We start from the raw sequence: 25712 nt of genomic DNA on the forward strand, positions 1-25712 counted from the left end.
ATACCATTTGCTCCATTTTAACCATTTCATAAATAGGTTCTTCTATACCCTGTTAGCAATGTACACATTTCTGAATTGTTTAGCCTCATCTTTGGATAAATATGACTTTACAAAAATGTAACACTCTCTGTGCAGGAAATCACAATGTAACTCATGCCACATAATATTAATATTAATCCTAAATGTGTTTATAATTCTAGAATGCAACTAGTCTAAAAATATTTGTGCTTAGCACAAACGTATGAGTTTCATAATGAAAATCACAATACTCATCGATTGTTACTGACCCATAGTAATTGTTAAAATATAAGAATTTGATTGGGGTTAACATGTGAAATGAAAGGTTCTGTGTGTAATGATGCTAGTAGCATTTATGGTGCTATAAAATATCACATTAGGCTTGTATTTTCCTAACTGGAGAGGTGCCAGAGCAGTGAAAAGAACAGTAATTTTTGTTGATGACAAAGAGTGATACAAATCTGAAGATATCTTTAATGTATCAACACTGGTTAAAGATGTGGTTCGAGATTTTATTCAGAAACATGATCTGAGAAGGTGCATTTTAAAACCTCACTTTGATCTAAACAACACCACATCTTATCCAGGTTCATTGCATCTAGATTGTGTATTTTCATCTATAGATATACAGAGAGAATTGTATATGATGATCTCATCAGCCTGTTGACTTTGCTATGTCCAATGTATCTCCTAAAATTAGTAGAGACCTTCTTTGATGTCCAAACATGAGGCATAAGATGCAAATACTGTGAGCTAAATGAAGTGCAGAGATTCACACAGTAGCCACGTGTGCTTTTTGACCTTGTGGGCATGAAGCACTGCTGGTCCTGATGCTATTAGACAACTCAATGCACAGCGGTGCCTATACTAAAAAAGTCCTGCCTGTTCAGTAAACACAGCAGTGTGGACAAAGATTCAGCTGAAACAACCACCTATACGTTTTTTGTGGCTCATCTGACAGATTCCTGTCTGGCTTGAATAAGGGGAGCGGTAATCTGATTGCTTTTCACATGCCTTGGAAGGTTTTAGGCTTCTAAGTAAGATGTATCATTTCAGTGCTTAGTACATTGTCCAAAAGACCGTGAGTACAAATTGCTATAATTAAATCACTCTTACACAACCAGTACAGAAACACCACAACACCATTCTTGGGTAAACCGTATTTCTCAAAGCACAATGCTCCTTAATTTGTTGGAAGGGGAAAATAATAATTCTGTGAATGCTAACAGCCAGTACTACTATTCGCAAACACGTCAATTCTCATGCATCTGCTATTCCGGGTGGGCAGAAGATTTTAAGCATTGTAACTCCTAAGCAGTATTGGCTGTGGATGGGGGTGGGCTGGGATAGCGCTACTGGTAAGCTATTGGCATCTTATTGCTTGCATGAGAAAGGCTGCCATAGCCTTCACCTCACTTTCATATCTGTGTAGTTTTCCCTTTTCTGTAAAAAAAACCCAGCTCATTGGGATTTTCCTCACACTTGAACTCCTGCTGCTGTGATCCTGCTACCTTCTGATGACAGGCCAGTATTTCCAAGTGACGTGTAGTGTTTTGGTTATTTAAAGATCTGTTCAGCATAAATAGAGTTTTACAGGGCAGCTGATCTACACATTTTTTGCTTCCAGGAATGATTTGCTCATGAACAAACTACCATCAGGAGACCTGCTGCCCAGGATATGAGTATTGGCTACATTTTATGACTGTCTATATGGCATTATGTATAATGCCAGTGTTCCAAACTAAAGGTCTGAGCTAAAGCACTGACTTCAGTTATCAGGAAGCTAGAGACCTTTACATACAGATATTTGTAAAGCACTTAGCACTTTTTGGAAATACGGAGTAGGCTGAGTTGTTAATGAATACATAACCAAAGGTTCCCTCTTTGTTTCTCTGAGGTACTTCTAGCCTGTAAAAGTGTATTGAAAACCCAATGCAGTCAGACAGGTACCTATTTAATTACTCTTGGCTACCAAAAATACAGTCCTATCCTAAATAGCAATCCTTTTTAGCAATACCTGGTGGGCTTAGCACACAATTGTGGTTCCACTAATGTTCAGTCTGTTTGAAAATAAAAGATAAATGTCTTTAATAATGGAATCTCCATTATAATGAGCTATGACACTGATATTACTAAGGCAACAATCTAAGACCAGTTGTGTTGGTACAACTAATGGCATCAGTTAGCCCACAAAATTGTATTCAAATTATATGTGAGGGTAATCAGTGCAGTTTGACAGCTAACACCCAAGTACATTTTTGGTCTCACTTTATCAGAAATCTTACATACTTACCAAAGGAGGCTGTTAGATTAAAAAAAAAATTAAAAAAAAATCAGGCATAGATTTATGCTGATTGAGAAAAAAAGGGCCATATCTGATATATTCCTCTCCTCCTCCCCATACCCTGCCTTCTTGGCACTGGTTGGGATGTCACGCTTTCCTGTATCACATGTAGCATAGCTATGCAGATGCACAGGACATCCATTTAGGAGTACAACTCCCCAGTGCATTTTTCTTCATTCACCGTTTGATCCTACATGCCTCTTTTTTGATCTCAAAGACATCCCGAAGTGTTGACAGCTGGACAATGATACACTTTTTGGGGGTCACCACTAGTCAGGGGAATGTTGTTCAGTGCGTATGGTCCCGTTACTCTAGTTCTTGAACACTGCTTCTGATGCAGCACTAGAGGAATCAGTGTAACGTAGTGAATATGTAACCACAAAGTACCACTCTCTCTAAGGTCAGTATCCAGGCTAAAGTGGCTTTAGAGACTTTTGTGTAACATCAGTTAGTACTATCCATTTTTTGAGGAAGTAAAATAGTTATCTTATTAAACTCACATTCATATCCAAACATCACAGAAAGGCTGTTACAGCAGCCAACTCCATGTAAACTTTTCTGTTTCAGAGATGGGCCACATTCATGGCTTTAATGTAGTGTGTCCTGCTTTTTTATTTTCTGTTTGCTTAGAAGTGGACAGACTAGACGCTGTCTTCAGAGGGAACTTCAGAATCACAAAATACCCTGGCAAACATCAATACTTGCGTTCAGCCTCGCCAAAGGCAATGTGCCCCAAAAAGAAACTCAAAGAAAGCTGTATTCAGCTACAAAAACACATTCAATCCACTTCACAGAGCATTTAGTGTTGATTTGGTTAGTGCAAATGTGATATTTGTGTCAAATTCTTGTGTCTTTAGAGTAGGTAAGAAAAAGGTCAGCTAGGCATGATTTCCTCACTTTTTTCTAAGCGGGATTGTCTGCAAGTACAGTGTTCCTTGTGGAAATAACAGAAAAAATGAAGTTAGATGATGAAATGATATAAAGACTATCCAAATATATAATCTCTCATGTTAAATCTTCTATAATTGCATTAGCAATGAGTGACTTCAGTTTCTGTATCAACTTACTGCAGTTCCAAAAAAGTGCCCAGATTACAGCATATGTCTGGACCTGGTTAGAGTTTTCTCTTGAATTTTGAATCAAAATCCCATCGAACACGAAAGTCTCACTCTCTCCAATCACCACTGCTTATGAATAGGATCTTTCTTATGTTTTTCCTGCTGTTGTGTGCTAACTGCCCGGCCCTCTTCCCACTCTCCAAACACATGTGAAAGGCTAATTCATGTGGGCAAGGGAAAGGGAACCCTTTGTACTGAACCTGTGCTGAACTTTAATAAAATGTCTGAGCAAGGTTTTTGAGATGTGCTGCTGCACTAAAATCTGCTTTTGTTTTATTCCTCTATTATTCTTGCATTTTCTTTGAAATACTGAAAGAGTTTTGTTGAGGACAGGCTTGAAGATAAACCTAAGGATTATTATATCTCCTTCCTCTTTTCTGAGTTACTAATAGGTGAGATTGGAGGGGCAATGAATAATACAAATTCCGTCATTACTCTCATAATGACAGCCTTGCTGCTAGCCTCTGCAGAGAGATTTAGAATTGCTTAAATTTTTTAATTACTAGTGGCTTAAAATGGGAGCCCACCAGTCCAAAGAAAAGATTTACTTATCACCTACTTACTACTGTGTTAATCTTACAGGTACTTGACAAAACATAACCACAAACAGGCCTGCCAACATTTTGGACTATAGGGATATTCGCCCCCCCACCCCCGTTTGAAGGGAGGAAAGCTGGGAGACAAAAAGAATTGGTATTGACTGTGTTCACCAGTAGGCCAAGATCACATCTTATGCAAATAATACCTGAACCTCCAATGTGCGTTTATGAAGAAGCCAAAAAAATATCCAAGGACCTAGAAACCAGTAACAAGAATTTGTCACAAATATTGCCAATACATATTAACTGCATCTTCAGCTATCACTTCTGATCCAAAATCACTATACACTGAAAGGTTTTATAAATGTAACAGATATATTTTTACCAAAAAAGTTAATGGTGTCAGAATAATTCTTGCTAGCCATGCAAAGTGTATGATTCCAATGACATTTAGTGGGATTATAAAAATATTTAGACTCTGTTGATATTTGAGGGTTTCACATTATCCTGCTGATTTTAAAACTTCATCTACAACCACTGGCTACATTACAGGTTACTACAAAAGCCACTTTATAAGAGGCAGGTCTGTCACCCAACAGGGAGCTGATTTTAGCTGTTTTATTACTTCATCCTTCACCTGTGAGAAAAATCTTGGATGCTTGGGTCTGGTAGAAAGAATAGAATCCTAGTAGTGGAAAAAGATCTTCTCTACTAAGATATCTGAGTCGTCCATCAGAGAATTGCAAATCTTCCTATTTCCAAAATGTTACTTTATATTTTTGCAGAGCTGTGTTTTCTTATTTAAGTTCCACTGGTTTAATTGGGGCCAAGCTATCAATACACATAGTTGACTACGTGAGGAAACTAAATACATATGAAAAGTTTTGTGCACTGACTTCTTCCACAGCTTATGCGGATCACGGAAGAGAATCAGTCTAATCACAAAAGTAATTTCACTGGTGATAGCACTTACAGGCAAAAAGACTTGAGGCTCAGAGATGAAGTTCTTTTTGCCTTGTTGAGTTGCCATGCATTAACTAAGAGTTAAAGAGCTAAAGCATATTATGCGTTTTTTCTTTGCTACAAGCTAAAGTATGCAGTCTACTGTGAGATACCTAGTGAAACTGCAGTATCTTGGTTATCTCTGTATGTATTTACCTAAGCATCCTGTATGTTAAGATTAGTCATAAAAATTTATAGGACAACTGGTGAGAAAGCTTTAATCAAACTTTTTTTTAAAAATAGCAAAAGAATAGCATTAATTTTTTTTGCAAAATCATTAATGAAGACAATTTTCTCAAGACTTTTCAGGGAAGATCTAAGCAATGTTTAGCAGATAAAAACAATTTTTTAATTGCAACCACCCTCCCCAAGATTTTAGGGATATTTTTTTTCAAACAAAATGACAACAAAGATAGTTATCACTTTTTTACACAAAACTTTCCACCAGAAGAGGATGTTCCCTATCTATTTTAGCTCTCATCCTAGAAAGTAGTAGCCAACTGCATACCTTTTCCTCTTTGCCTTTCAAAGGTCAAAGCCTTACATTTAAGGCAGAGAGTTAGATTTAATTCTTTAGCTATTATCATGCTATTCTCTGATTGTGGCTGTAAGAGTACCCAGTTTGTGTCTTTGGAGGGCGTTAGAGTAGGTGATCATACAGCATGGGGTCAAATCTCCAGCTGGCATTAACTGATGTCATTCCACTGAAGCCCCTGCTGAGGCTCTGACCTTGTAACCAGAAAGATGTGTTGCAGTCCCTGTCAATACTGGGCAACTCTTTCCTGAAACTTCAGACTGGAAATAACTATGGTAATTTGGATTCCACTTTGTGATAACTGTTGGCACATGTCAACTTTCTAATGGCAGAGCAAGAAAGAAGCACCATGAGCACAGTCTGCTCATGCTGCTGCTGTTTCTGATGCTGACACTTTTGATGTCCTAAAAGCTGTTGCCATTGCATCCTTCCCTGTTAATGCCACTGCACACCCTTGGGATATAAGCCAAACAGCACTTTCTTTGTACTCTCCTGCCAAGATAATTTTAACTCCATATACTCCCTCAAAATAGAGAACCACTGATTTGGGCTGAGATGAAATTTCTGCAGAACTGACAGCTTACTTAAAACAATCCCTCTAAAGGCATGGAAAGGACTCATGCAATATCATAGGATGGGCAGTCAGATTAATTCATAATGTATTAGCTGAAAAGCTCTTGTTCTGTACAAAACAGACAAAACCACTGCTTTTCAATTAAGTTGTTGAATGTATTATCTCATCTTTTCAAAATACTTTAACTTCTGTGTTGAATACCTGGCTTCCTGACTTACTAGTTATAAATGCATATTCACCTGCTCACGCTAGACTTAACAGTCATTCCCACATTATAGTTTTTTATGGAAAATAAGCTGAGGAAGTCAGGGGTTTGGCTTTGAGAAACCTCATCAGTAGAATCTTGGTTTTTTCCAAACCAAGACGAAACATGCAGTTCATGTTCAGGTACTCATCATTCTGACAGACTTACTGAAATTGGGACTAGTGGGTGTCAGTGGAAAGTTCCACTTCTGACTCATCTCTAATTTTTCTCAGTACAGTCTGAACTCATGCATCTTTCAGCCTCCCTGCATATTCTAATCCTGTTCATTTATGGTCAGATTCTTCTACCCTGTCAACAGTATAGTACTTACACTGATGGCCAAAGCACTATTTATTGAACATGGTACGATTTAATGGAAGTGTAGCTGTTTGACTCTTGGCCTGGGGCATGTAGAAATCAACCACATTTTGAAATTATATGTGGTTGAAAAGATTTATAACACAAAAAAGCCAGAAATGAGGTGATTTTCAAAGGGCTAGAAGAAGTAGCAAAGGTTGGAAAAGACCTGTAAATATATAGCATGGAAAAATACGAGGAAATAAAGGTCAGGCCCATTGCCAGCAGTAACAGCAATGGTAATTTTAGAAAATCCTTTGTTTCAGACTCTGGTGCCTATTTTACCAGCAACACTACCCTTAAGCAGGAGTGCCACCTCTGTTTCATTCTTTGTTTTTCCTGTGACTATTTCTCCTTTCCCCTTGTGTTCTTTTTATCTTCCTGAAGGATTTAAATGAAGCTTGATAATCTTTTCTAAGTTTAAAAAACATCTGTCTGGCTATAACAACAGGAGGCACAGTTTTTTTCAAGACCTTATTTTCCCAGCTCGGGACTTTGCAAGCAAACTGGCTAGGCTTTGAGTTTGCTTGGAGAGCTTGAAGTGGAAACAGAGTATCTCCAGACCGACACAGCTCTTCCATCTGCTTTGGAATTTCTTTTTAAAATAAGCTACCTTATGATGTTACGGGAACTCTAAATGGATTACAAAAATACTGTTAAAAGGTTTAGTCAACAAATGCAGTTTTTAAATCTGGACTTCTATGTGGCCATTCAGTCAAAATTATTTTGATGTTTTGGGTTTTTTCTATCTCTTAAAACATATAAAGCACAACACCTTTGAAACACTGGAAGACTTACAGCTCACTTCTCATTACACTGGTCAGTAAACATCAGGGTGAACCTAATATATTTTTCATGGAGTAAGAAGTTCTAAATTGCAGTTCTTTATCAGTGTATGATTTTATTCAGCACAAAACAAAAGACAGTAAACATTTTTTGGCTGATGTGTTTTGAGACAACTTCTTAAAGTACTGCATTCAAAACATGCTACACTGGCCTCAGAACACCAATACAGAGATTTGAAATCAATGAAAACTGATAGAAAGAACAGGGCTTGGTCTGAGTCACATCTCTACTGAGACTGAAACTCTGAGGAAAGAGTACTTTAAAAAAGCTCAGTTATTTTAATTATTGAGAAATTCTACCAAACGCACTGAACAGATACTTTGAATATGTAATTGAACTTAATGCCCCAAATAAAAAAAAAAAGGCACTGGGGCTGTTACATCAAAGCTTACATTCACAATCTAGGCCTTGCAACTGATAAGCTCATTCTGAAAAAAGAGAGAGAGAAAAAAAAAAGATTGGAAAAATGTCCATATTTCAGTGTCACTTGAGTAAAACTGACATGATAAAAGCAAATATGTGAAGAAAGAAAAGGCAAAGTGGGGTCAGATTCCAGCTCCCAGCAATACTGCACCATATGAAGTCTTAAGTAATGAACTTCATTAAAAAGTAAATTAAGTATTTCTTAGGCAGCTACAAATGAGACTTTTTCCATAGACTCTACTAAAATGTTGCTAGCACAGTATCAAAGCAAATAAGCAACAGATACATTGAAAGCAACACAGTTCAGATAGATGTTTCTATGCTGTTGCATAGCACAAATGATTAACATAAAAGCCATTTTCTTCTGGCAGATGATTTACGTTACTTTTGGGGGTTTATAAAAGAATTAATTTTCATGATTATCCACAGAGGGATTCTACTAGTCAAGCGGTATGTTAAGAATGACTGAAAAGTATTGCCTTAAAAATCACTAATGTTACTAGAAAATTTTCAGAGCTATTTTTATAGTAGACATATGAGACAAATCTTCTAGGCCCTAAACTCTTTCCAGAGATGCAGAGGACTTTGCCATTCTCAATTTTTCTGTGGAAGCTTATAGTGCTTATCTTCTAACATAGAACTTTTCATATAGGTACAAACATATATTATAAAATACGTACAAACACATATATATGTCCCCTTACATATATTCAATACACACATAGATAAATTGATCAATCTCATATGTGACCTGGATTAAAAATGAACCTGCAAATATTCATTTTAGGTTAGTTTTAGCCTGGGTCATTCTGGTGGTCCGTGTTTGTGTCATTGTCATTTAAACAGCTGTAGCAGCCCACTGTGAAGGCCACAAGCTGTACTGGCTGTAAATACAGACAGGCACCTCTTAAACTGGCTTGCATATCAAAGACACTATCATGTTGACCTGCAATCTCAAGGACAGAGATCTAATACCTATTTCTTGATTCTGCTAAGAGACAGCTTTATATCTGGGCACAATGAAGGAGCATTTGTAAAATTATACATGTTGCATGAATTGACCTAGAAATCCACGATCTCTCACCCTACTAATTTTTGTGCACAAATTACTACAAACGTTGACACAGACTTCAAATTTTAATTGTGATATTCTATCCTTATTGCTAGTAGCTCAGGTAAAGTTAATTGAAAGACAGATACCCCCAGGGTTGACGGTAAATGCACATCTTACTTCAATAGTACAGTGATAAATATTCTCAAGCTAGACATGTAAATAATACTTCCCTCTCAAAAATATGCAGTGCATTATATGGTTTGCTGCTGCTTTACAAAATCCAAGAACAAGAAATGAGCAGGAATAATCTTACTTTTAGAAATTAAATAGAATAATTTAAAAATACATACATTTCAGAAAACCTTTGCTCTCCTGATTCGACTTTGGAAGCACAAGCCAGAGTACTTTTGTGCGATTTTTTTAATGAAAAGGAATAAAAGCTGATTATTTACATTTTCCAAAATTCTCTTTTTAACTTTTTCAAGCAAATTTTTTTTTATCTTTAAGCCATTTTAGTGCTGTTTCTGGGACTAAAAGTCAATAATATGTAAACCATGCAACCTTCTGAAATAGGGCTACACATACATAGAGAACAGCACAGAGTAAACCAGCTTTCAAACTTTCATTTACACACACCACCCATTACCCACAAAATGAACAAATCCCAAGGCACACAAATATCTCTAAAAGGTAGATTTAGTGTGGTCAAAGAACCACGTGATCTTTCAGGGGACAGGATCTGAAGAATCCTGATACTAAATCATGAATACACCACTTCCTTGATATTTATTTCTGAAAAATGAAGTCATGCTGAGCACATAGTCACAGTCTTTTGATGACAATGCTCGAGTTCCTATCCTCTCTGCACATGCAGCAGCTATTATTATATCTTTCTTCCTGTAAGGCACACAATTCATAATGTGTTTTTTCACAGTTCTGGTTATGATAAAAAGATTTCAGGTATAATTTTTTATTTCTGATACTCTATGCTAATATATCTGAAGTTAGATAAAAGAATGATATAATGGATATTGTATTTATATATACATAAATAGAAAAAAGACTATATCTTGGCTCAACCAATAGCATTGGTGAACAGTGAACAGCAACAACCAACCGGTATGCAATGCGTTTGAAAAAACATACATATCTATTGATTACAACAAAAGACCATAACTCTATTCTTTCTCACAAAAAAAAAAAAAAAAGATGTGACCTAGTCTCTAAGTTTGCAGATAGTTGAACCGCAATTCAACCCTTGCCAAGAAACAACTTGCTATTCACCCAAAGCCAGTAATGCTTTACATGGACCTTGACTCAGCAAAATGCCAGAGCATCTGCTTAACTTTGGCACGTGTTTAATTGATTTGCTGGGCAGGAATGCAACTGTTTACATGCTGTGTTTAACTGAAATTTCATTGCTTAGCAAGTGTATTTCATTCTCCATCACTTTGTGGAGGCCTATGGTTTTATGAGTGGAAATGCATATCCTTGACAGTAGATACTCTTTAATTTCTTACAAGTTATTAATTGATCTTAAAATCAAAATTACTTTCCTATGAGCTAATCTTTCTGAGGACAAATTGATCTATATATAAACACACAATATACACTATATATATGTATGTATTATATATATTTAATACATACTATATACATCAGTTGAAAAAACAGCACGCTCTATTTCAGTGCAAATTTTGCCAAACACTACAGTGGTGTCATGAAAGTGATGAAGCAAGTTCCCTATTCTTTTTTTTTTTTTTTTTTTTTAAAAAGGCATATTCAGTTGATAATCCAGTCAATTCCCATTTCTGATTCAAAAGCAGTTTCAGGTATTATATCTATGTCTGAATGCTTGTGCCAATTTCTCTGGGTTTGCAATCATGTTTCACATACCCTGTGAACACTTCTCAAAGTCTTTGTATTCTCTCATGCTGTGTGAAAGACCTTGTGAAACCAAATAAAAAGAATGATTTCTCATAATATACAGTAAATTCCAGAAAGAACATTGGGAAAGAGAAATTTTAAAAAATAATATTTCTGAGTACATAACTTTTTTCAGATAGATTTTTTGTTTTGGAAGTAGATAAAATTAAACATGAAATTTCTACCCATTTCTAAATTTATTTTCTTAATATACCATAAATCTTTTCCAATTCACTAATACATAAATATGGTTAAAATCTGATTATCTTTCATATTTCTGCCAACTGGCACATGAAAAAAATGTTGATGATCGGGACCTGATCCAGGTTCCATGAACTTCATGGAGAGCTGGACTACATTCTAAATATATCTAGTGCAAAAAAGACAGTAAAATTTTAGGTATAAATACCTATTAGAAAACATTTGTAGTTTGTAATAATTCAAATAATTAAATATGAAATATAACAGATGTGTGCACTACATGCAACAAACCAGACATGCACCACACAGACAGGTGGAAATGGCATGGTGTGGTGGCAGTGGTGAGTAGGGAAGACAATTATCCCAAAGCGTTCTGCAACAGTAGTGCATACCAGATGTTCAAAAGATCCTACACATTTATAGAGGCAGCAGTGGCAATAAAGCATCAATTTCTAGAATGCTGTAAAAGGGAAAATTAGCAGGACTTAATCCTATAGCTGGGTCTGACATGCGGTACCCTGGTAAGCACTGTGGCACGCAAAGGGGCAGGAACCCTTCTTTAAGTTTAGTCATTTTATGCTCTTGTTTCTAGTTTTGAGACACCTTCCTCCACAGTGGCGCTGCTCTGAATTATGTTAGCTGAGCATAGAACCGCTGGTGAAATCCTGGGCAAAGCAACTAGTAAATTCACTGAGACCGGGCATTTCACCTCTCCTGGAGAACCAGTCTACACACAGTTCCCCTCCAAGTAGTCTAACAATCAAGACACGATAAAAGATGCCGACATGCTGTGTAAGAATTGTTCCTGACTCTAGTTATCCCAATTAGTTTTTCATGTGTTCCCAATAAATGAGAAAGACATCAGGTGGTAACTCAAACACTGAGATATCTATTTACATTTTAGAACAAACAGTTTAAACAGTAATATATACAGATGTCTAAATATTTTGAAAGTATCTGTTTATGCAAGTAAAATGAAACTACCTGTTTAAATTTGGAGAATTTTATTTCAAATCTGCATGTAGAACTGGAATTGCTTGTTAGTTGATACACTGTGGCAAATGAGGCTTATTTGCAGAGTATATGAAGTGCTTGGATTTCTGTTTGAATCAGGAAAAGCAATATATTTGAATTTTCATTAGACTGCTCCATTTTTACAAAAATGATTCATTGTATAAAAACAGTAGTAAGTGGCTTACTCTCTGTCTTTGTCAACAGACAACTGGCAAATTGCTCGCTGCATAATATTTCTGTTAGACTACTTGTGTATGGAAATCTGACTGCTTTGCAAGCAATTTAATCAACAGTGTAAATAACCTGTGTAAAGTAACCAACAGCACATATGCCTTTAAATAATCAAGGCTCTTTAATGTACATAAAATAGGCTTTTGTACCTACAATAGACTTGATCTTTATAACCATGGTTCGTTCTCACCTATTATACCACATTGTGCTCTGTAGTAATCAATGCACATGGAAGCTTGATTCTCAAACCTACTCTTTTGTAGGTGCAATTTTTCACCCACAGAGAATTGTGTCCACAATTTCACACTACTAATAAATGGCCAGGAAAAATGAGATAGGATTACAGATATAAAAGCTGGGAGCTTGGACTGAAATTTGACTGTGATGCATAAATAAAAATCAGTCTACAACAACAAAAAAATTAGGTAATTCGCTAATGTTCTTGAGAGACATCTCCCATTTTTCTTAGGCAACGAAGGTTCCTTGGGTTTTACAATGTGATAGAAGTTTGATAACATCAAAATTCAGATGCTTTATGCAGCATAATGAATTTCCAAGTTTTCCCATTTTAGTATGTCTACCAATACACAAGTGCTGAATATGTGCATGATTTGCTCAATTGCACAAACATGGGAGTATTTCCCTGTGTTCCTTGCCAGATGACATCAAACAGTGAGAGTAAAAAGAGCTGGAAGACTAGCAGGCAGGTAGAAGAAAGACCTTAGGATATGATGCTAACATTAAAACTATGGCAAGGCAGCAAATGAAAATGGGTGCAAATATCATTGATACCCAGTTACAGTTTTCTTTGGACTCTCAGAATAATAGAAAGTTTGAGAATCAAGCTGTTGTGCTCCTTTTGCTTTAAAGTGTTGTTAGCTGCATATTTTTATCATGTGCATTTAAAAAAATATTTTAAAATTTAAGAAAAAGTATTTTTAGCTTTTCACTAATTTTTGAACATGACAACAGTTATATGCAAGGATCACCTTACCCTGTCTTGTACTTCACAGATAGCCAGCAAGAGCTTTTATTAAAAAGGAAATTATTGAAGTTGGGTAGGTTTAAAAGAAGATGTTTTCAAGGAAACGAACCTCAGCTTTAGGCAACCTGAGCAGTGGAATGCACTAAGCAGTATGAAGGAGCTAAAAAGATTCATTACCAGTTAAGAAGTTTCATGCGACAAAAAGTGTTTACAAAGCAGCTTGGCTTCGGTCAAGTACGTACTTTGTTGAAAATGTTGAAATACACCGTTTAATCTTTTTATACCTTTTCATACTACTACTTTTTATAACTTTTGATTCTATCTTCACCACACTTTCTCTTCCCTAGCACCTCACCTGCAAGCAGGTAGTTCTGTGCCCAAGTCAGGGGCCAGACATAAATTACATTTAAAATTCGCGGTGAAGCTGTAGTTCTTTCAAAGACAGTATTTTGGAAATGGATGCTTATTAAAGAAACTGACTGATAAGATCATCCCATTGCATTTCTATCTTTCCCTTTTCAGTGGTTTTGGTGTGTTTCATCTGATCTACATACACACACAAACAAACAAAGAGGTCCAATGAATTTAATTCCTTAATTCTGTAGGTATAGATGTTTGTACCTCCAGATCAATGAATCTAGTACCAATTCACAATTCATTGCAGTGTACCTGCAATCCAGTACTACTGCAGTGCCTGAATTGTGGTGTCACTAATTCATAGGAGTTACTGAGAACACAGAATTGCCGTTAGAGGTTACTATTAGGTTATTTTACAATGTTCCGGCTATTCAGACACTCTTAGTCATATTCAGTAGGTGAAACAGACTCCATTCCAGATGCTCCTTCTGTTTGCCATACTTCAACTAAAAATACTACAGGAGAGAATAAAGACCCATGACAGATACTTCTGCCTGCAAATACTGTATGTCTGATAGGAGCAAATGAAACTGTTTTGCATTTCCATCATGGGCTGTATCATGACTAGGACCTTAAACACCTCTGTGTATAGGTAACTTTCAGTTCAATCAGTGCAGACAATTTTGGTTATTGTTACAAATGTGACTACAGTCAGTTATTTCAGAGAAATTGTCATGAAGTATATTATCATCACTTGCATTTATCTCATAATTTTTACTATTAGTCCTGCAGAGCTCATATTATAGAGATATCAGAGAGGTATCTACTCATATCAGAGAGAACTTTCTTCCATGTAAATCAGTCTTGTAGAGTCATAGCACTTACTTGTACTTTCTCTCCCAAATTCATTCATCGAGACCTGGACAGGCTGGAGAGCTGGGCCGAGGGGAACCTGATGAAATTCAACAAGAGCAAGTGCAAGGTCCTGCACCTGGGGAGGAACAACCCCATGCACCAGTACAGGCTGGGGGCTGATCTACTGGAAAGCAGCTCTGTTGAGACGGACCTGGGAGTGCTGGTGGACAGCAAGCTGACCATTGGCCAGCAATGTGCCTTTGTGGCTAAGGCGGCCAACAATATCCTGGGATGCATTAAAAGGAGTGTGGCCAGCAGATCCAGAGAGGTTATCCTCCCCCTCTACTCTGCCCTAGTGAGACCACATTTGGAGTACTGTGTCCCCCAGTTCAAGAATGATGTGGAACTCCTTGAGCAAGTCCACCAGAGAGCTACAAAGATGATCAGGGGCTGGAGCATCTCCCTTAGGAGGAAAGGCTGAGACACCTGGGTTTTTTCAGCCTGGACAAGAGAAGACTGAGGGGGGATTTCATAAACACCTATAAATATCTAAAGGGTGGGTGTCAGGATGATGGGACTAGGCTCTTTTCAATAGTGCCCAATGACAGGGCAAGGGGCAATGGGCTCAAGCTGGAACACAGGAAGTTCCATCTCAATATGAGAAAAAAACTCCTTTCCTGTGAGGGTGACAGAACAGTGGCACAGGCTGCCCAGGGGGGTTGTGGAGTCTCCTTCCCTGGACACATTCAAAACCTGCCTGGATGCGTTCCTGTGTCCCTGCTCTAGGTGTGCCTGCTCAAAGCAGGGGTCTTGGACAAGATGATCTCCAGAGGTCCCTTCCAACCCCTACCATTCTGTGATCACACAGCACCAGAAACGGGAGCTTTTATCTGAGAATAATAATGGGAGGTCACTCCAACTAGCTCTACACAAAAGAGTGAGAATCCCAGTTGAATTGGGATTCATCTCATCTTAAGCTTAGGTGTCCACATTGCATATGTCCATTTCTGAGCTAGGTGTCTAGATTGTCTCTACAGTCAGTGGAGAGAAACAGGCCTTCCTATGGTGTGGATCAATCGCTGTTCCTTTGGATGAAAATAATCACTCCTGAAAGGACTTATTTTTCTCCACAGTCCATAGAGTGCATCAGAATGTGTGGTTCAGATGTAAATATCTATTGCAGCATTCTAAAATTTGATGAGATTAATCCCAGTTGTGGATTTTTATCTGCATTACATGACCAACCTCTACAACCACTATTGGGAATTATGCCGTGGTAGCCCCTGGGGAATAAAACAGCGTAGTCACAGAGGATGAATGTGCCCTCTGCCCTCATGCCAAGCACTATCTCATTTCACAAGTAGCTCCTTTATTGAAATGGAAATTCGCAAAGTGCATTACACTATTCACAATGGGAAAATGGTAGTATTTCAACTGGCCTCATAAAGAACAGATGTAAACAAGAGACAAAGCATCTTTCCTGTAATTTTAAAATACCTCTCCCCTTACTTAAATAACCACACAATTTAAAATGACTGTGTGAGAAAGGCTCATTTCATTTTTGAATCTGTGCTAGATTATTTGATTTAAATACACATTTTAGTATAATCATTACTGGTATATCACTTCAAAAGGGTTATTATTAAAAATGCAAGCAGGTAATTTGGAACTTTGTATTGAATATGTAGTAATTAGCATTATTCCATTTCCCAAAAGTTACAGCTTTAACCTAAATCCAGAAAAAAGTAATAAAGAAAACGTTTAAGTTGACTCCATCTGAGAGTAACATTGGAGTTCCTGTCTTTTTCTCATGATGATGCCTCATTTACGTGGTCTCTCAACACAAAAGAGAGTATCTTGTTGAGAAATATGGCAGTTAAACAAACTGATAATTTTCTGTTATGCTTTAAGGTAGCTGCATCCCCTTCTGACACTTCTATTAGAAGCTCTAAATAAAGGCAAATTCCTGTGTTCTACTGAGATTTCTACAGGGCTCAGAAATAGGGATTTCATTGTGATGCTTGTTTGAAGATTGCAAAAAAACCCCAAAAGTTTATGGGTGGAGCTTAACAAGCTACAGGAGAAGGTAGTAAATTTTAAATAAAACAGAACGTTCTCCTGTGTATCGGCAGAGGCTTGGTATTGGGGCTATCCATACCTAGTCAACGAAGGATGAAGACCTTGCTAAGAATTCCCAATGTGGTATGTGGTAGTCGCCTGCTTAAAAAGCCTAGAGGGGAAGTGGCAAAGGAAAGCTGTAGATTGGTTGAAAGGATTAAATAAATCTTACTTCACAAATACTTCGGGGAAAGAATGAGATTTAACCTTATTCCATCACAGAACAAGTTTCTGTTCAGCCTCTATTCTATGCCGATCCCTTGCATAAATATTTTCAGTGAATAAACAACTTATGCTGACCGCTGAAGGGTCAAGAGTGCAAAGCAGCTACATTTTTTTCTGACCAATGACAAATAGTTTAGAGCTCAGTTATGAGTAATGAACTTCCACATTAGATGAGCTGTTCTATTTTTGCCCTTAATTAAACAGTAAAGACTGTGCCTTATTGCTTTGTGGGTATCATGAGCTCGCATAATAAAAGACAATGTCACAATAAAACATAAAAAACCCCAATATTTAATACACAGCATATACTCAAATGTAACATACTGCTTCTGACTACAATATGAATACTTTTCTATCATTATTAATATTTGAATGTTATCTGAATATTAGGTTAAAAACATTTTGGTTTGGAAAACTAAATATCAGCTACCTGAATCTAATCAATTATATTTTATCCACAACTTTTTTCACATCCTTCCTGTTAGATTTTACTGGAGTTGGATGGTTTAACTTTTTCACATCTCATGTTAAGCCCTTATGACTTGCTTCAAAACTTACAGATGTTTTCTCCATCAACTGAAATCTTTACAGACCAAATTTAAATCCTGATACTCAACTTTTGAGGGGTTGAAAGGAGGAAAACCCAGCAAAATTCAAAACAAAACTTCCCAACAGAAGAAGGCCCTCTCTCTTAAATAAAAGTACTTCAAATCTTGTTCCCCCTATAGTAAATATGACCATCCAGAAAAAGAAGATGCATTTTACTGGACAGATTTTCATTTCTAGTACAGAGATATCATTTAACAATGGCAAGAACCTCCTCTTCTCATCAACTCATTTAATTCAGTGAAAATTAGATACAGTTATAATAATGGTAAAGGTATTTTTGGAAGGATAAGCAGACATTACTGGTGGACATGAGAAAAGAAATTAAGCACTGTGGAGGTGATCAACCCACATTTAAATGCTAGCAGAACATTCAATTAGAATAAATAGATTTGGACCAAATGGCTATGCTGAGATTTTGTGTGATAGATTTACTTATTTTTCACCATAGAATCATAGAATATCTTGAGTTGGAAGGGACCCATAAGGATCAAGTCCAACTCCTTGCTCCTTACAAGACTACCTAAAATTAAACCATATGATTAAGCATCATACTTACACTCCTTGAACTCTAACTGGCTTGGTGCTGTAACCACTTCCCTGGAGAGCCTGTTCCAGTGACAGACCATCCTCTCAGTGAAGAACCTGTTCCTAATGACCAATCTGAATTTCCCCTGACGCACTTTCATACCATTTCCTTGTGTCCTATTGCTCGTCACCAGAGAGAGGAGATCAGCACCTCCCCCTCCATTGCCTCTCTTGAGGAAGTTGTAGACTGCGATGAGGTCACCCTTCTCTAAGCTGAACAAACTAAGTGACCTCAGCTGCTCCTCCTAAGTCTTGCCTTTGAGATCTTTCACCATCTTGGTCACCTTCCTCTGGACACACTCTTAATAGTTTGATGTCCTTCTTATATCAAGGCACCCAAAACTGCACATAGTACATGAAGGGTCATTTTTTGGCCTGTTTATATGGCTGTTCTGAATTCTGAAAGAGCAGGGGTTTTTTCAGTGGATTTTTAGCTCCACCATGGAATTAACACATGAGTTTAGGCCAATGCAAATACTCACATCAGGTATTTGGTGTCCATAGAGAGAAACATTAAGCTGATGAATCTCAGATGTGCTACCTCTGACTGTGTGAGCAGAAGCCTCTGAAGCTCTTGGCTACTTTACAGTTACACCATGAGACTTCCATAGAAATACATGTAGAGAGCAAGGAGAGACAGAAGAATGCAAACAGAAGGATATCATGAAAGAGCTTTATTTAATTTGCAGTCACAATGAAGGGCCAGGATCACTGGTTACAGGTGAAAAGGAAGAGGAACACCAATATGATTTTTGGATGCTATAGGTAGACTTAGCACAATCACCAGCTTAAACATTTCCTTTGTGAGACAATGAGCTTCTCTGACTCTCAGTTTCCACCACACAACAGACACACACAATTCTTCACCTGGTGTGTTCTAAGAACTACATAATGCTTGAGGTATGCTTTAAGAGTAGTAAACAATGCTTCCTATTTTTCAACTTTCATTGTGAATCTCAAAGTTTTATGAAGGGCACAGAAGGTAAAGGCTTCTCCAGAGCATTAGTGTGATGATGGTGACACGAGGGTGCCATAAACAAAATAATCAGAATATAACATGTACCATTGGTTACTTGGAAGATAAAGATTAAATAACATAATATAAACACAGACACCTTATTTAGATGCATGCTCAAACATGGACTTACAAAAACCCAAAGCTTTCAGAAACTTTGCTTTACACAATGTTGCTGTGGAATAAAATCAAGTGAAAATGTCCCATCAAAAATAAAATTCTAGAAAAAAATAGGAGAGCAGAGCATAATTCCTTAATTTTCTTTTCTAGCTAACCATACCGTAGAGAATTTAGGGGTTGGAAAAACAAAACAACACTCTTCCTCATGTTCCTTTTGTCCTTAAATCAGTACTTGTGCTCTCATGTACATCTTCAAATCCGCATTTCAGTGAATCTAGTGGAATTTGTGAGTCAGCAGCACTTAAAGAGCTTAGAGACAGATTTCTAGCACTGTAATAGAAGTTTGGAGTAGCTAAGAATTAATAAAAGAAGAATATTTGGCAAAACCTGCATGTGGTGAGAGAACCTAGTAAGTCTTTTTGACCAGACCTTTAGGTATTACTCTATCTATGAACAGAAGAAATAGGTAGAGTTTTTATGAGATCTGCAAAGGCTGTTTTGATCCAGGGTCATTCAGGACATCTCCTGATTTCCAGCTACCATGGAGTTTTATAAGGTGATCTGGCAATCTGCATCAAACAGCTATTCAGGTAGCTTTTATGCAGAAAAAGCAGATCCTATGAAGAACACACATCAAGAGTAGTTTTTTGGCTCATGGCTGAACAAGCAAGAATTTGTATAAGAAGGAACAAACAAGTATTTTCACAAAGCCTCAAATCTTTAAACAGAGAGGAAAGAGGATACCTGTGTTTCAGAACTGCGGATAACTGGAAAAAAAACTCTGAAAGAGAAGACTGACATTGTGATGAAATCAGACCATCATCAAACCTCTCCTCTCTGTCATGACCTCATTCAGTATGGAGAAAGTATAAACTAAAACTGCATAAATAGTGTGTTTCCAATGACTTGTAAATTAAAACAACCTGTAACATGGTGAGGGACCATAAAGGGTGACGATTACACATTTTTGGGAATCCTAATTAAGCTGAATTTTAATGCATTTGTCTTTGATACACTTTACTACATTTATAAAGATCCTCCAGATATAATAGGATCTGTAGATGACATGTGGATGACTGACCTCTTTCCAATTCTTTCTAATCAGCCTTTGGGCAAGATACCAGAGGTCTTCCACACTAGCAGACAGTGTACTTCAGTTAACAGCCAGTAGGAATGACTGTCCTTGTTCTCACAGTTTCAGGCTCCAGTCTCTGGCTTAAACATTAAGAAAAGTAGCAAATGCCTGTCATGGATTTGGTGAGGTAGCCTAAAAATTCAACTGTAAAAGAATTGTGGAAGTCGGATACTACATTTACGTAACTGAATAGCCTGGCCAACATCACAATTTGAAACAGGTTTTGTGATAGGATTCAAATCAGACCATGTTGAAAGAAGTGGTGTTGGAACTGAACTGTTGTTAAATGTAGAACAAAGTGTCTTTTCAAGTGTGTTCTCTGACCTTCATCTAAGACTCGGACTCTGCCTAACCTGGGCTCCTATACCTGGCCAATATTGTTTCATTATATGACCAGATAAATGAGCAGTTCAGAAATAAATAGAAGTACTGTCAAAAATGTTAGAGTTCTGTAATGAGTTACAAAGTAAGCCCTGCTTTAGAATGAAAGTGAATGTCTTTGAAATCAGTTATTTTTAAAAGGAACAATTGTGGTATGTCTTTATTAAAACAAATGTGTTCCACAGTCATGCTTGGCCTAATGTAATGGTCTTGCCTGGGAAGGCCTTTATTTCAGCATGCATAAACGACGGTATTACTGAAAAAATAGAAGGCCTAAAAGCCAAAGGTGAAGGAGACAGCATCCCAAACATAGGACAAAAGGACAAAAACAGCTGTTACAAGTTTTCAGTAATATGAATCATAAAATAAAGAAAAAATATTGAGAAATATGTGAAGAAACAAAATATAAAAATGGAGCATCATTTGTGCATGTACATGTGAACACGTGAATAAAAACACATACGGAATATGTACAAATTTTTCCCTTCTTCTCAAGTTACCAATGTGATACAGGAGAGTAATGAGCTGGCTGTAGAACAGGTGGGTAAATCCTTCATTTGCACAGCCTGGAGCTGGGGCTCAGAACTTAAACACATTAAGCTGCACTTTGAAAATCAGTTTCATAAACTGAGGCTATACTCCATCACTGCCACAAAAAACATGCAATGTCTCCTCTCCTCCACAAGTTGTGGCTTGTCTCTGCTTTGTTTCACCCTCTCCATGTGCCAGCACAAGCTTGTTCCAGGCTGAATATGCAGTCAGTGACTCAATGTCCAAGGGAGATCAGTGACAAGTGGTGTCCCTCAGGGATCTGTATCAGGACCGATACTGTTCAGTATCTTTATTAATGACATAGACAGTGGGATCGAGTGCACCCTCAGCAAATTTGCAGATGACTCCAAGCTGAGTTCTGCTGTTGACATGACTGAGGGATGGCATGCCATTCAGAGGGACCTGGACAGGCTCAAGAATTGGGCCCAGGTGAACCTCATGGGGTTCAACAAGGCCAAGGGCAAGGTCCTGCACCTGGGTCAGGGCAACCTCCAATATCAATACAGGCTGGGGAATGAAGGGATTGATAGTAGCCCTGCTGAGAAGGACTTGGGGGTACTGGTGGATGAAAAGCTGGATATGAGCTGTCAATGTACACTTGCAGCCCAGAAAGCTAATTGTATTCTGGGCTCCATCAAAAGAAGCATGGCCAGAGGTGACTCTGCCCCTCTGCTCCGTTCTGGTGAGACCCCACCTGGAGTGCTCTGTCCAGCTCTGGAGTCCTCAGCACAGGAAAGACATGGACCTGCGTGAGGTGGTCCAGAGGAGGGCCACAGAAAATGATCCAAGGGCTGGAGCACCTTGCCTATGAGGACAGGCTGAGAGAGTTGGGGTTGTTTATCCTGGAGAGGAGAAGGCTCTGGGGAGGCCTTCCCGTACTTAAAGGGGGCCTGCAGGAGAGATGGGGAGGGACTCTTTACGAGGGAGTGCAATGACAGAGATGGGGTGTTTTTAAACTAAAAGAGTGTAGATTCAGACTAGATATAAGGAAGAAATCCTTTATTATGAGGGTGGTGAGACACTGGAATGGATTGCCCAGAGAAGCTGTAGATGCCCCATCCCTGGAAATGTTCAATGTGAGACTGGCTGTGGCTTTGAGCAATCTGATGAGTGGAAGGTGTCCCTGCCCATGGCAGGGGGGTTGGAACTAGATGATCTTTCAGGTCCCTTCTAACCCAAACCATCATATGATTACAGGAAAATCATTTAAAAAAAAAAAAGGATAATTTTAAATTAATTCAGTTTCATTATATAGCTTATCCTAGAGTCACAGAAAAGGGCTATGCTAACATAAAGGAGAAGCTAACACAAGGATGGGATCAATGGATATGGGATGTGATAATACTTCCCTTACAGCAGTGCCACCTATGTTGGCTTAAAATTCTCATCAAATAACAACTTGAAGGACTAGAACTATCTCCTGGCAATCAAAATCAATGAAATATGGAAACTCGGCTTTTTGTTTCACATAGTAACTGAAAAACATTAAGAAAGACTAGTGATTCACAGATACCCAAAGCTTTTTGGTCCTCTGCTGTAAAGCTTTAAAACACTTGTGTGGTGGCACACAACCATTTCAAGTTACAAATAGATAGAATAATTTGCAGCTTAGATTCTCTCAGAAATTAACCTGGACCCACGAAACTCTGGCCTGTAAGTATTCTGTCTAGTATCAGAAGAATAGCATTAAGAAAAACAATTTAGAAGAATATTTCTTCTTCTATTTAAAAAAGGAGAAAGAGACATGGAAGCTAAGGACAGTAAAAAACATTAGTATTTTTTTAATAGGAACTTTTGTAGGAAATGTGGCTGTTACTTATTGCTTAATCTCTAAATTTGAAAATCTTTCCAGTGTTGGTCATTCATTGTATCTTCAATTATTTTATTGAGCAAAGGGACATATGACAAAATCATGGAAATAGATATGTATACTGTTGTTCATAATATCTGATATACCTAAGTCAACTACTAATTCAACACGAGTCTGCTCTTTAGAAGACTATTAGAATGTTGCCACTAACTTCTGTGGGAGCAGCTGCAGGACATGGGTGTGAACTTCTGTTATTTACTATGCAATTCTAATGTTCAAAACGACATAGTTTAAATAGATGGTAGGTTTTTGAGTCTGAATTCCAGAACAACTCCACCTCCAAAAGAAAAATATAATAAATTCTCACTGATTTTACGGAATAAACATCACATATGATTTGTACTTAGCATCAGCATTCATTTTCCTCCACTTCTTCCTCCACCTTAAAAATGTGAAATGCCTTCAAACACAAGGTCTAACTGGTGGGGGAGGGGCAGGTGGAAATCCCTTTTATTATGACTCTCATAACCTTTGACTGCCCTAGCCCATTCAGGAAGTGCTCTTAATCGTCTGAAACATTTGTTTAAGTAAATGTGTTTCTCTTGAAGTATCTCCCAGGCCCTGTTTGGAACTACATCAAATTCCTCTTGGCAGTGACCATGGCCACATACTGGTCTCAGTTAGATGATGGATCCCACATATTTGGAAGGATGTTAGGACAAAACAGATGAAGATGGCAATGACCCACATACAGATGTTATTTTTTTCTCATCCAGAGAAAAAAAATACATGATCACTTTTGGCGTCCAGAGCCCAGTCAGTCAGTCCTCGCATAGCCTTCACAGACATTTTTATCTTCTAGAGGAGTGGCTAAAGAAATATGTGCCATATTTAGGCACTAAGTTAAATTACACATTTTTTCTATTCCAAGTGAAAAAATTAACCCAGTAACTTCTAAATTAAGTGGAAATGGAATTAAGTTATAGTGAAAGCACCACTTGGTACACAGATTCATCCTAATGCAGCATATGTCCATTCACTTAACTGTGAAGTTAATTAGAAATTCAGACCTGAGGGATCAGTTGCTTTGAAAAAAAAAAAAAGAGATTCTGAAGTGCATCAGTTACTGAATATGCCTTCTACAAGAATACACCAAAACAAAACAGTAATATCTACAGAGAGAACAGAAAAGATAAATGTTGTATCATCATACGGTATATAAAACAGATATGTAGATCGCTATGGTGTATTAGGATATCCCAAAACCAAATCCCAGACATACCATTTGTGGGAAGAGGATGATATTGCTAAAAATATTCCTCGCTCAATTTTAGTATTTTATAATATTGTAATGCTTCAAAATTTAGTCATCTTTTTTTTTAATTGTTTAAATTTAAATAAGCAGAACTGAAGCAGAACACACAGGGTGTTTGTCACTTAGGATTTTGATGTATAACTAACATATCAGAATAACAGGTGCTTAGGTGGTTTTGGTCCTCAGTATATTCCTGTGCTTGAAATTAAACACATGCATTATTTTTAAAAAAAAAATTAGAGCCACAATTATGTCATGTACAATTAAAGTCCATGAAACACATGTAAAAAATATTCCATCTTACAGACTGTAAATTACATTTTTCATGTCTGATTAATGAGAAACTTTTCAGAATTGCAGCACAGTATACCTATTTTTTTTTTCCTCAAGCATGACAGAAGGTCAGGTACAGGCAGTCCTAACATACAGCAAGAGCATATGCATAACCAGATAACTGAGGCAGTATGGAGAGCAGTTCTCCACTTTTTCATCCTTGTAGACAGTATTTGTCCCTTTGAACCCTGAGCAGATCAAACAAAATCCACTAATAAATTATTTCTTTTTGTCTTTTGGATGCTGCCACAGGCCCTCAAATACTGATGGCTAAGTACTTCAGGAATATTTTGATTACTTTTATAAAAAAAGTGTTTACCACAAAGGAATATTTTTTCCATCTTCTTATTTCTCCCATCATCCGAAGCCATTAATTTTAAGTGAAAATGTTAATTTTAAAATAGTTGAGAAAGTTTTTTAGTATGAATCATTTTGAATATAAATTTCAGAAACATCAGAAATGTATAAAGGGAAAGTGAATTTCTTACACTGACATTTTTCAAAACTGCTGAACTTCGGACTTGACAGCATCTTCACTCTCACTAGCAAAACTCTAGAGGGTTAGGCTTGAATGGACTAGTTGAGGGATGCCAGAGGAGAAAACATACTTCTCTAACACACAGGTTTAATAAGAGTGTGAGGAATGGCTACTTGCCTGTATGAGAATCATAATAAAAATCAGTTTCAGCTGCCCACTTTCCTATGACATTGAAAGGGTCTGAGGGGCTGACTACATGGGTGGCCAGTCCAACACACAGCTACCACTTACGTTGTGGTTTCTTGCACATGCTACATACTCATCTCAGTGCATTAGTCCTCTTCAGATACTAACACTGTAGTACAACTCCTCAGCCTGATCTAAATCACTTTATTAAAACTCAGATATGTCTA

General features: G+C 37.4%; 1 long non-coding RNA gene across 1 annotated transcript in view; it reads right to left on the reverse strand.

Moving 5' to 3' along the window:
- LOC142057126 (uncharacterized) overlaps window positions 1–25712 on the reverse strand; it is a 136184-nt gene that overhangs the window by 81443 nt on the left and 29029 nt on the right. The window lies entirely within an intron of this gene.

This window comes from Phalacrocorax aristotelis, chromosome 5 (assembly GCF_949628215.1).
Source record: "Phalacrocorax aristotelis chromosome 5, bGulAri2.1, whole genome shotgun sequence".
NCBI classification, from domain to species: Eukaryota; Metazoa; Chordata; class Aves; order Suliformes; family Phalacrocoracidae; genus Phalacrocorax; species Phalacrocorax aristotelis.